The following is a 12,095-nucleotide window of genomic DNA, read 5'->3' as shown; positions in this document are numbered from 1 at the left end:
GGTCCCATGGTGTAATGGTAAGCACTCTGGACTCTGAATCCAGCGATCTGAGTGCAAACCTCAGTGGGGCCTGGTCCTTTTGGCTCCCTCACCATGCTTACACCCAATTCCCTTGACTTGCTCTTGGGTCAATTCTTTGATGCACTCACATCTTCCTTCTTTTCCTGCGCTTGCAGCACTGGCACTGACATCAGTGACCCTTCTACCCTGTGCCCACCAAGTCTCTGCAGCTTTCGTCAGAAATGGCCAGCGCTCCCTCTCTGCTGACTTCTGCTTGATGGCTGCTCCTGGATGAGGGCCTCCAGCAGGGCCTCAGAGAATCACACAGCAGACAGGGTGGAGACACGATGCAGTCTGAGCCTGAGCCCAGCTCAAAGCAAGGCCAAGTAGAGGCCGTTTTTCATCCTTTGTCTGGTTGGATGCTGCACATCTCCAGAGATGGAGACTCTGCAACCTCCCTGGGCACACGTTTCCCATCTTTGACCACCACTGTTTGTGGCAGTACTTGTATTTCCAATTCTGTCCAGTGCTTCTTGCTCTCTCCGTTGCTCTGAGGCGTTTCTGACTTTCCCTTGCCTGCTTGCTTATTTTTGGTGCTCCGGCTCAGGGAGCTCCACCCACAGCTGGGAGTGCCCCATGCAGGGGGGCAGACTCACTGTCATGGGAGAGAGCAGGTTCTCCTTCTTCCTTTCAGCGGTGTTGGCCAGCCGAGGCGGGGGGGGAAACAAACCACCACGAGTCTCCAGCTACGCTGCACAAAGTCTTTAATGAGAAGGAGCAAATGCGGTGGCACAGGGCAGAGACCAAGACACACGTCTGCAGGGTTCGGGGAGGCAAAGAAAATGGCCCGCTGCCCAAGGAGAAGCTCCACACAAAGCGCTTGCCTTTTCCCATTCTGCTCTACCTGGTGGCAATCGCAGCCCACCAAGAGCAGTCCCTAACTCCAGCACCCTCTCCCCATCAGCAGGAGATTCAGCAAAGCAGAAAAGAACGAGCCCTTTCTCAAGGAGCTCAGAGCAAATCGGAGCCAGGGGAGGCACGGCGAGGCCTGCCATGCAGTGAGGAGCAGCGGGCGCAGGTCCCTCCTGCCTGCTGGGATGGGGACACCCAGCCCATCGGCAAGCCGCGGCCACACTCCTGCTGCAGAGTTCCCGTCTTCCTTCCCGCTCCAAAGGGGATGATGCGCCGGCTTCAGCAGTTCAGACTGCAGCGGGGGATAGGCAGACACAGCCCTGACCCCCCCAGACCAAGGGAGCCCCCAGAAGAGATGGGAACCCCCCCGGTGCTGAGGGAGCTCCCGACAGCAGCTGACAGAGAGGATCCCACGGCTGTGCTCTGCGGGAAAGAGGTGAGGATGGGGCCCGGCAGGGTCACCACCACCGGGGAAGCCTCGATGGCCACCGTCGAGTCAGCGCAGCGGGTGACGCAGGGCTCGCTGCAGCTGCTTGCAAGTGGGGTTGGGCCACAGGCTCCGCAGGGGCGTGGGGGACAGGGTCTGAAGCAAGACATCTCTCGGTGAGGGAGGCAAAGCTGAAACACAGAGCAGGGAGGAAACACGGACTCCAACATCAGCCTGTCTATTGTTTCTTCCACTCTCGCTGAAGATATACTTTGCTGCCATGCACCTCTGTTTTGAGCTCCACATCCAGAAAGAACCTGCAGCTGATTTTACTAACGCGCACAACACCCTAGGGCTAGATCTGAAGGACTGGGAGCAAAGACCTGCCTAACTGACTACCGATTCCACCAGGACCTCCTCCTGCGTTTCCTGGTACGATAGCATGGGTAAAGATTGATGAAATGGACCCAGCTCAAACAGGCTGGGTTGAACAGCTATCTCAGAAATCACCTCTTATAAATGCACACTGTGCCTACAGCTCCCACAACACTCACTGTGCCCTCCGAGTTGCGCGGGATGGGAAGGCTGACCCCCTTTGAGATAGGACCCAGCACAGTGGGTGTAAAGCGCCTGTGGAAAGACTGATCACATTCCATCCCCAGAACTAACACTGCTGCATTGAAGAAGGCACTGGATGAGCTTGTCCAGTTGGTTAGAGAGCACGTGCTGCAGGTGCAAATTCTGGTGGGCAGACCTCCCTGCGGCTGAGCCCCATTGATCCCCTTCTGCTTGAAAGAACCCCTCCCTTCCCACCTCTCCCCGGCCACCACCATCAAAAGGCAAAGAGGTGGCAGCCCTCAAACAGTTCTGTTGTAGGGCCAGGCTGAGGCAGCCCAAGTGTCAGCCTGAGTAACCACCATGACAGCAGTTCAGCCCACGGGGAGAGATGGAGCGGACTCGGGCTTACCTTGCTCCTTGAGGAAAAGGAGGCAAGAGAGGAGCATGCGGAGCCAGGAGCAGCGCAGGCTTTTATGCTGCGTCCCAGAGCCCCATGGGGCCACAAACATTCCTTGCTCATGAAGCATCTGAACACCTAGCAGTTACTGCTCGCTGAAGCCCCAATGGTGATTAAGCGCTGGCCTCTTTCACCTGAAATGTTTTGCTCCAGCTGCATACCATCGAATGCCAATATATTTAATTTGTGTCCAGGCCTGCAAAAACCCACTGGCTCAGAGGTCTCAGGCTAGCTGGGCAGAGATTTTACGTGGCTTTCCATCACACGGATGACACTTGTTCCGTCGCCTTCTTCACGGTGAGCTTGGCCACCAGTCACGTTATTCAGCTATTAGGGACGCCTCCAGTCAGCTCTCAAGTGCTTTCAGTCCAGGGGCTCATGCTGACCCGGGGAGATACGCCTCTCCAGCGGGTCATTGTAGGCTCACAGGAGATGGTGGGAGAAGAGACTCATATCTCCAGGGATGTGGCAAAGCTCAAGGGCAAGGAAAAACCATTGTGGGCTGAGGGCAAGCTTGAGGGCCTCAGGGACCTTGCTTACGCTCAGCAGGCTCTGCCAGAACCTGTCTTTTCTGCCCGCGAGCCCAGGGAACAAAGGCAGTTTCTTCACGATGAAGAGCAGAGGGTCGGGCAGGTCCCTCTCAACTAATCTCTCCCTGGGATCTCCATTGCCATGTACCCTGATGACTTGACCAGGCCCTCACGCTTCTTCCAACCAGGGGTTTGGGCTCAGCTTGGGAAGTGGAGAACCTGATGGAAAAGAGCAAATCAGCGCGTAGGAGGGTGATCAAAGAGATGCCCGCGTCCTCCCCTGAAGGAGAAAACCCGCACCCAAATTGACCTGTTTTGCTCAGTCAGTTCACCCCAGAGGCCAAAGGCTTGGATGGTCTGCTTTTGAGGAGAGCCTCGGGGCAGGGAGCCAAAAGCTCATGGCTCTCTTTTCTGGGTAAAGGATGGGGTGGCTCGTTCCCTGCATTTCACATTTCAAAGGGACATGGGATCGGTCTCCCAGAGCACCTGGGAGTCATCGTGATGTGGAAGAGTCGGGAAAAACCCTGAGCTCCAGGCAAACATGAGCCATCGTGCTGTTGGCTTCAGTGGACACTGTGCCCCTGTCTCAGGCGTGACAGGGATACCAGAGCTCATAGCCTCATTCCTCTAAAAGTGCCGCTTTCCTCAAGGGCATTTCCTCAGGTTTTAGCACCGTTCCTGAATCAGCTGCTACTTCTGTCTAATCTTGTACTGCAGCTGCCTTCCTGGCCATTGCCTTTAAGTGGCTGCACTGGAGAGCAGATGCTAGGGTTATGGGGTAAGGTCTGCTGATGGGTTGAATGGAAGTTTTCTTGTCTTCTCTATAGTGATACCTCAAGGATTCCCTTTTCTTTACCTCATTCTCAGCTGAATTGTTTCATCCCACTTTAAAAACCCATCTACTTCTAGGTTTGATCTGCATGCACCAAGAGGTCGGAGTGTGCTTCATCTGCCACCTTGGAGAGCAACAGGGCTGCTGTGTGTAAGGAATCCACCTGCTCTGCATTTCAGTTTCATGCCAGTGACTAGAAGACCCTTCTGGCCAGAAGGCCTGGAGAGAGGAGAGAAAGTCTCTTCCAACACAGATTTCACTGTAAATCCTTGGGATGAGTCTTCACTCCTAACCCTATGGCTTTCTCCATCCTAGTCTGTTTGCTGCCATGCCCACTCGCAGGTCCAGCCAGGAGCAGGTCCGAGCAGGTATTCCCAGTGGGCACTGTATTGGCTGTATGTGGCCAGGCGTTGGTATGGAGGGCAGCGGGTGGCCTCTGTGAGAAGGGGTAAGGGGCTGCCCTGTGCTGGACCCAGCTGGATAACACTGAGCCAATTGCAACACTGAGCCAGGTTGCAATTTTCAGAAGGACCGCAGTCAGGAAGTATGAGCCACAGAAGAGGTCTGCTGGGTGAAGGTGGCTCTCTGGCTTGCCAAGGTCTGCCCTCAGACAGAAAGGCCTCAGGAGTGCAGGACCTGGATTGACCTGGTGTCCTGTGTGGGACAGCCTGGCCCGAGCTGCAGGTCCCAGGCCCTGGGGAGCTCTGGGAGGTCTCTGGCTGCACACTGAATCCTGTAAGGGGGGCACAAAGGGTTCTCCCCAGGGAGGAGCAGCATCAGAGCCTACAGCGGTAGGAGCAGTTACCATGAGCTTGGGGAAGCAAACAGGCTGGGGACCATGGCAGCCCCAGCAGCTGGTGCTGCCAGGAAGGAAACCAAAGAGAAAAGCGAGGAACCTGCCTGCACTGGCCCACTACACCCACTGGCCCACTACATCCACTGGCCCAGAATCCTTTCTCCCCGATTGCTGAGTAAGCCTAGCAGAGCCCCAGGAGCACCCTCCACTGCTTGGAGGAATGCTGTCTCAGCCCCACAAGGGGCATTCCTCCTCCTGCAGCTGCAGAGTATCTGCATACCAAACATACCTTCCCTGTTTCCAAGACCTTCGGGGACTGGGTCCTGCCATACTGCCTCGGTCCCAGCAGAAGTCGGCAGTCCAGCTTGTGCAATCAGTAACACGCTGCTTTGGGTCCTGGTGCCAACTCTTCCCTCTGTTGAACCTCATTCCCTGCCCTCTCTCTTCGTCCCCTCGTTCAGCAAGGTCAGGAGCTCGGCTAGGACTGCAACCAAGAGTAAGCATATCTAGTTAATGGCTGCTTCATACTAGCTCCAGGTGAGAAACCAGAGAGGCAATACCTTACACCGGCAGATTGGCAGGTTGTCCAACACGGGGGTGAAGGGAGGCAGCAGCAGAGGTAGAATCATAGAATGGTTTGTGTTAGAAGGGGCCTTAAAGATCATCAAGTTCCAACCCCCCTGCCATGGGCAGGGACACCTCCCACTAGACCAGGTTGCTGACAGCCCCATCCAGCCTGGTCATGAACACCTCCAGGCATGGGGCATCCACAGCTTCTCTGGGCAACCAACCTCACAGTAAAGAATTTCTTCCTAATACCTAGTCTAAATGTCCCCTCTTTCAGTTCAAAACCCTTCCCCCTCCTCCTATGGCTCCACTCCCTGATCAAGAGTCCCTCTCCGTCTCTCGTGTAGTCCCCCTTTGGGTACTGGAAGGCTGCTATAAGGTCTCCCCGGAGCCTTCTCTTCTTCTCCAAGTGGAGAAGAGATGGCAAGTGCAGGCATCGAACCACCGATGACTGGTCCGTGAAGGTCCCCTGTGAGGTGCAACGTTGAAGAGGTTCTACTGGAAACTTCATAACCAGGTTTAATTAGGGAGAAGCAAGGGGTTCACAGCCTGGGTCTTGCAAGAGAGGGCATACCAGGCTTGCCCAAAGAGGTCTGCAGCTCCCTCCAAAGGTGAAATGAGCAGAGAACGCTTGGTGGCCCTGTAGAGAGGCCATACTTGGTGATGGGCAGGGAGACAGAGAGACTGCCAGGCTTGGCCAGGGGGATTTGGCTGAGTGAGGGTGACCACAGTGGAAAAAGAAGCACCATCCAGGAGGTCCCATGGTGTAATGGTAAGCACTCTGGACTCTGAATCCAGCGATCTGAGTGCAAACCTCAGTGGGGCCTGGTCCTTTTGGCTCCCTCACCATGCTTACACCCAATTCCCTTGACTTGCTCTTGGGTCAATTCTTTGATGCACTCACATCTTCCTTCTTTTCCTGCGCTTGCAGCACTGGCACTGACATCAGTGACCCTTCTACCCTGTGCCCACCAAGTCTCTGCAGCTTTCGTCAGAAATGGCCAGCGCTCCCTCTCTGCTGACTTCTGCTTGATGGCTGCTCCTGGATGAGGGCCTCCAGCAGGGCCTCAGAGAATCACACAGCAGACAGGGTGGAGACACGATGCAGTCTGAGCCTGAGCCCAGCTCAAAGCAAGGCCAAGTAGAGGCCGTTTTTCATCCTTTGTCTGGTTGGATGCTGCACATCTCCAGAGATGGAGACTCTGCAACCTCCCTGGGCACACGTTTCCCATCTTTGACCACCACTGTTTGTGGCAGTACTTGTATTTCCAATTCTGTCCAGTGCTTCTTGCTCTCTCCGTTGCTCTGAGGCGTTTCTGACTTTCCCTTGCCTGCTTGCTTATTTTTGGTGCTCCGGCTCAGGGAGCTCCACCCACAGCTGGGAGTGCCCCATGCAGGGGGGCAGACTCACTGTCATGGGAGAGAGCAGGTTCTCCTTCTTCCTTTCAGCGGTGTTGGCCAGCCGAGGCGGGGGGGGAAACAAACCACCACGAGTCTCCAGCTACGCTGCACAAAGTCTTTAATGAGAAGGAGCAAATGCGGTGGCACAGGGCAGAGACCAAGACACACGTCTGCAGGGTTCGGGGAGGCAAAGAAAATGGCCCGCTGCCCAAGGAGAAGCTCCACACAAAGCGCTTGCCTTTTCCCATTCTGCTCTACCTGGTGGCAATCGCAGCCCACCAAGAGCAGTCCCTAACTCCAGCACCCTCTCCCCATCAGCAGGAGATTCAGCAAAGCAGAAAAGAACGAGCCCTTTCTCAAGGAGCTCAGAGCAAATCGGAGCCAGGGGAGGCACGGCGAGGCCTGCCATGCAGTGAGGAGCAGCGGGCGCAGGTCCCTCCTGCCTGCTGGGATGGGGACACCCAGCCCATCGGCAAGCCGTGGCCACACTCCTGCTGCAGAGTTCCCGTCTTCCTTCCCGCTCCAAAGGGGATGATGCGCCGGCTTCAGCAGTTCAGACTGCAGCGGGGGATAGGCAGACACAGCCCTGACCCCCCCAGACCAAGGGAGCCCCCAGAAGAGATGGGAACCCCCCCGGTGCTGAGGGAGCTCCCGACAGCAGCTGACAGAGAGGATCCCACGGCTGTGCTCTGCGGGAAAGAGGTGAGGATGGGGCCCGGCAGGGTCACCACCACCGGGGAAGCCTCAATGGCCACCGTCGAGTCAGCACAGCGGGTGACGCAGGGCTCGCTGCAGCTGCTTGCAAGTGGGGTTGGGCCACAGGCTCCGCAGGGGCGTGGGGGACAGGGTCTGAAGCAAGACATCTCTCGGTGAGGGAGGCAAAGCTGAAACACAGAGCAGGGAGGAAACACGGACTCCAACATCAGCCTGTCTATTGTTTCTTCCACTCTCGCTGAAGATATACTTTGCTGCCATGCACCTCTGTTTTGAGCTCCACATCCAGAAAGAACCTGCAGCTGATTTTACTAACGCACACAACACCCTAGGGCTAGATCTGAAGGACTGGGAGCAAAGACCTGCCTAACTGACTACCGATTCCACCAGGACCTCCTCCTGCGTTTCCTGGTACGATAGCATGGGTAAAGATTGATGAAATGGACCCAGCTCAAACAGGCTGGGTTGAACAGCTATCTCAGAAATCACCTCTTATAAATGCACACTGTGCCTACAGCTCCCACAACACTCACTGTGCCCTCCGAGTTGCGCGGGATGGGAAGGCTGACCCCCTTTGAGATAGGACCCAGCACAGTGGGTGTAAAGCGCCTGTGGAAAGACTGATCACATTCCATCCCCAAAACTAACACTGCTGCATTGAAGAAGGCACTGGATGAGCTTGTCCAGTTGGTTAGAGAGCACGTGCTGCAGGTGCAAATTCTGGTGGGCAGACCTCCCTGCGGCTGAGCCCCATTGATCCCCTTCTGCTTGAAAGAACCCCTCCCTTCCCACCTCTCCCCGGCCACCACCATCAAAAGGCAAAGAGGTGGCAGCCCTCAAACAGTTCTGTTGTAGGGCCAGGCTGAGGCAGCCCAAGTGTCAGCCTGAGTAACCACCATGATAGCAGTTCAGCCCACGGGGAGAGATGGAGCGGACGCGGGCTTACCTTGCTCCTTGAGGAAAAGGAGGCAAGAGAGGAGCATGCGGAGCCAGGAGCAGCGCAGGCTTTTATGCTGCGTCCCAGAGCCCCATGGGGCCACAAACATTCCTTGCTCATGAAGCATCTGAACACCTAGCAGTTACTGCTCGCTGAAGCCCCAATGGTGATTAAGCCCTGGCCTCTTTCACCTGAAATGTTTTGCTCCAGCTGCATACCATCGAATGCCAATATATTTAATTTGTGTCCAGGCCTGCAAAAACCCACTGGCTCAGAGGTCTCAGGCTAGCTGGGCAGAGATTTTACGTGGCTTTCCATCACACGGATGACACTTGTTCCGTCGCCTTCTTCACGGTGAGCTTGGCCACCAGTCACGTTATTCAGCTATTAGGGACGACTCCAGTCAGCTCTCAAGTGCTTTCAGTCCAGGGGCTCATGCTGACCCGGGGAGATACGCCTCTCCAGCGGGTCATTGTAGGCTCACAGGAGATGGTGGGAGAAGAGACTCATATCTCCAGGGATGTGGCAAAGCTCAACGGCAAGGAAAAACCATTGTGGGCTGAGGGCAAGCTTGAGGGCCTCAGGGACCTTGCTTACGCTCAGCAGGCTCTGCCAGAACCTGTCTTTTCTGCCCGCGAGCCCAGGGAACAAAGGCAGTTTCTTCACGATGAAGAGCAGAGGGTCGGGCAGGTCCCTCTCAACTAATCTCTCCCTGGGATCTCCATTGCCATGTACCCTGATGACTTGACCAGGCCCTCACGCTTCTTCCAACCAGGGGTTTGGGCTCAGCTTGGGAAGCGGAGAACCTGATGGAAAAGAGCAAATCAGCGCGTAGGAGGGTGATCAAAGAGATGCCCGCGTCCTCCCCTGAAGGGGAAAACCCGCACCCAAATTGACCTGTTTTGCTCAGTCAGTTCACCCCAGAGGCCAAAGGCTTGGATGGTCTGCTTTTGAGGAGAGCCTCGGGGCAGGGAGCCAAAAGCTCATGGCTCTCTTTTCTGGGTAAAGGATGGGGTGGCTCGTTCCCTGCATTTCACATTTCAAAGGGACATGGGATCGGTCTCCCAGAGCACCTGGGAGTCATCGTGATGTGGAAGAGTCGGGAAAAACCCTGAGCTCCAGGCAAACATGACTCATCATGCTGTGGACTTCAGTGGACACTGTGCCCCTGTCTCAGGCGTGACAGGGATACCAGAGCTCATAGCCTCATTCCTCTAAAAGTGCCGCTTTCCTCAAGGGCATTTCCTCAGGTTTTAGCACCGTTCCTGAATCAGCTGCCACTTCTGTCTAATCTTGTACTGCAGCTGCCTTCCTGGCCATTGCCTTTAAGTGGCTGCACTGGAGAGCAGATGCTAGGGTTATGGGGTAAGGTCTGCTGATGGGTTGAATGGAAGTTTTCTTGTCTTCTCTATAGTGATACCTCAAGGATTCCCTTTTCTTTACCTCATTCTCAGCTGAATTGTTTCATCCCACTTTAAAAACCCATCTACTTCTAGGTTTGATCTGCATGCACCAAGAGGTCGGAGTGTGCTTCATCTGCCACCTTGGAGAGCAACAGGGCTGCTGTGTGTAAGGAATCCACCTGCTCTGCATTTCAGTTTCATGCCAGTGACTAGAAGACCCTTCTGGCCAGAAGGCCTGGAGAGAGGAGAGAAAGTCTCTTCCAACACAGATTTCACTGTAAATCCTTGGGATGAGTCTTCACTCCTAACCCTATGGCTTTCTCCATCCTAGTCTGTTTGCTGCCATGCCCACTCGCAGGTCCAGCCAGGAGCAGGTCCGAGCAGGTATTCCCAGTGGGCACTGTATTGGCTGTATGTGGCCAGGCGTTGGTATGGAGGGCAGCGGGTGGCCTCTGTGAGAAGGGGTAAGGGGCTGCCCTGTGCTGGACCCAGCTGGATAACACTGAGCCAATTGCAACACTGAGCCAGGTTGCAATTTTCAGAAGGACCGCAGTCAGGAAGTATGAGCCACAGAAGAGGTCTGCTGGGTGAAGGTGGCTCTCTGGCTTGCCAAGGTCTGCCCTCAGACAGAAAGGCCTCAGGAGTGCAGGACCTGGATTGACCTGGTGTCCTGTGTGGGACAGCCTGGCCCGAGCTGCAGGTCCCAGGCCCTGGGGAGCTCTGGGAGGTCTCTGGCTGCACACTGAATCCTGTAAGGGGGGCACAAAGGGTTCTCCCCAGGGAGGAGCAGCATCAGAGCCTACAGCGGTAGGAGCAGTTACCATGAGCTTGGGGAAGCAAACAGGCTGGGGACCATGGCAGCCCCAGCAGCTGGTGCTGCCAGGAAGGAAACCAAAGAGAAAAGCGAGGAACCTGCCTGCACTGGCCCACTACACCCACTGGCCCACTACATCCACTGGCCCAGAATCCTTTCTCCCCGATTGCTGAGTAAGCCTAGCAGAGCCCCAGGAGCACCCTCCACTGCTTGGAGGAATGCTGTCTCAGCCCCACAAGGGGCATTCCTCCTCCTGCAGCTGCAGAGTATCTGCATACCAAACATACCTTCCCTGTTTCCAAGACCTTCGGGGACTGGGTCCTGCCATACTGCCTCGGTCCCAGCAGAAGTCGGCAGTCCAGCTTGTGCAATCAGTAACACGCTGCTTTGGGTCCTGGTGCCAACTCTTCCCTCTGTTGAACCTCATTCCCTGCCCTCTCTCTTCGTCCCCTCGTTCAGCAAGGTCAGGAGCTCGGCTAGGACTGCAACCAAGAGTAAGCATATCTAGTTAATGGCTGCTTCATACTAGCTCCAGGTGAGAAACCAGAGAGGCAATACCTTACACCGGCAGATTGGCAGGTTGTCCAACACGGGGGTGAAGGGAGGCAGCAGCAGAGGTAGAATCATAGAATGGTTTGTGTTAGAAGGGGCCTTAAAGATCATCAAGTTCCAACCCCCCTGCCATGGGCAGGGACACCTCCCACTAGACCAGGTTGCTGACAGCCCCATCCAGCCTGGTCATGAACACCTCCAGGCATGGGGCATCCACAGCTTCTCTGGGCAACCAACCTCACAGTAAAGAATTTCTTCCTAATACCTAGTCTAAATGTCCCCTCTTTCAGTTCAAAACCCTTCCCCCTCCTCCTATGGCTCCACTCCCTGATCAAGAGTCCCTCTCCGTCTCTCGTGTAGTCCCCCTTTGGGTACTGGAAGGCTGCTATAAGGTCTCCCCGGAGCCTTCTCTTCTTCTCCAAGTGGAGAAGAGATGGCAAGTGCAGGCATCGAACCACCGATGACTGGTCCGTGAAGGTCCCCTGTGAGGTGCAACGTTGAAGAGGTTCTACTGGAAACTTCATAACCAGGTTTAATTAGGGAGAAGCAAGGGGTTCACAGCCTGGGTCTTGCAAGAGAGGGCATACCAGGCTTGCCCAAAGAGGTCTGCAGCTCCCTCCAAAGGTGAAATGAGCAGAGAACGCTTGGTGGCCCTGTAGAGAGGCCATACTTGGTGATGGGCAGGGAGACAGAGAGACTGCCAGGCTTGGCCAGGGGGATTTGGCTGAGTGAGGGTGACCACAGTGGAAAAAGAAGCACCATCCAGGAGGTCCCATGGTGTAATGGTAAGCACTCTGGACTCTGAATCCAGCGATCTGAGTGCAAACCTCAGTGGGGCCTGGTCCTTTTGGCTCCCTCACCATGCTTACACCCAATTCCCTTGACTTGCTCTTGGGTCAATTCTTTGATGCACTCACATCTTCCTTCTTTTCCTGCGCTTGCAGCACTGGCACTGACATCAGTGACCCTTCTACCCTGTGCCCACCAAGTCTCTGCAGCTTTCGTCAGAAATGGCCAGCGCTCCCTCTCTGCTGACTTCTGCTTGATGGCTGCTCCTGGATGAGGGCCTCCAGCAGGGCCTCAGAGAATCACACAGCAGACAGGGTGGAGACACGATGCAGTCTGAGCCTGAGCCCAGCTCAAAGCAAGGCCAAGTAGAGGCCGTTTTTCATCCTTTGTCTGGTTGGATGCTGCA

At 55.5% G+C, this 12,095-nt stretch overlaps 3 non-coding genes across 3 annotated transcripts; all 3 read left to right on the top strand.

The window, feature by feature from the left end:
- TRNAQ-CUG (transfer RNA glutamine (anticodon CUG)) lies at window positions 1–72 on the top strand. The gene has a single exon. It is a non-coding gene; the product is annotated as a tRNA-Gln (tRNA).
- A 5,762-nt stretch (window positions 73–5,834) lies between these two features.
- Window positions 5,835–5,906, top strand: TRNAQ-CUG (transfer RNA glutamine (anticodon CUG)). The gene has a single exon. It is a non-coding gene; the product is annotated as a tRNA-Gln (tRNA).
- Window positions 5,907–11,668: 5,762 nt separating this feature from the next.
- Window positions 11,669–11,740, top strand: TRNAQ-CUG (transfer RNA glutamine (anticodon CUG)). Its single transcript has one exon. It is a non-coding gene; the product is annotated as a tRNA-Gln (tRNA).
- Window positions 11,741–12,095: the final 355 nt, after the last annotated feature.

Source organism: Numenius arquata, unplaced genomic scaffold (assembly GCF_964106895.1).
Source record: "Numenius arquata unplaced genomic scaffold, bNumArq3.hap1.1 HAP1_SCAFFOLD_90, whole genome shotgun sequence".
In the NCBI taxonomy this organism is placed as follows: domain Eukaryota; kingdom Metazoa; phylum Chordata; class Aves; order Charadriiformes; family Scolopacidae; genus Numenius; species Numenius arquata.
This window is presented reverse-complemented; position numbering and strand designations above follow the sequence as displayed.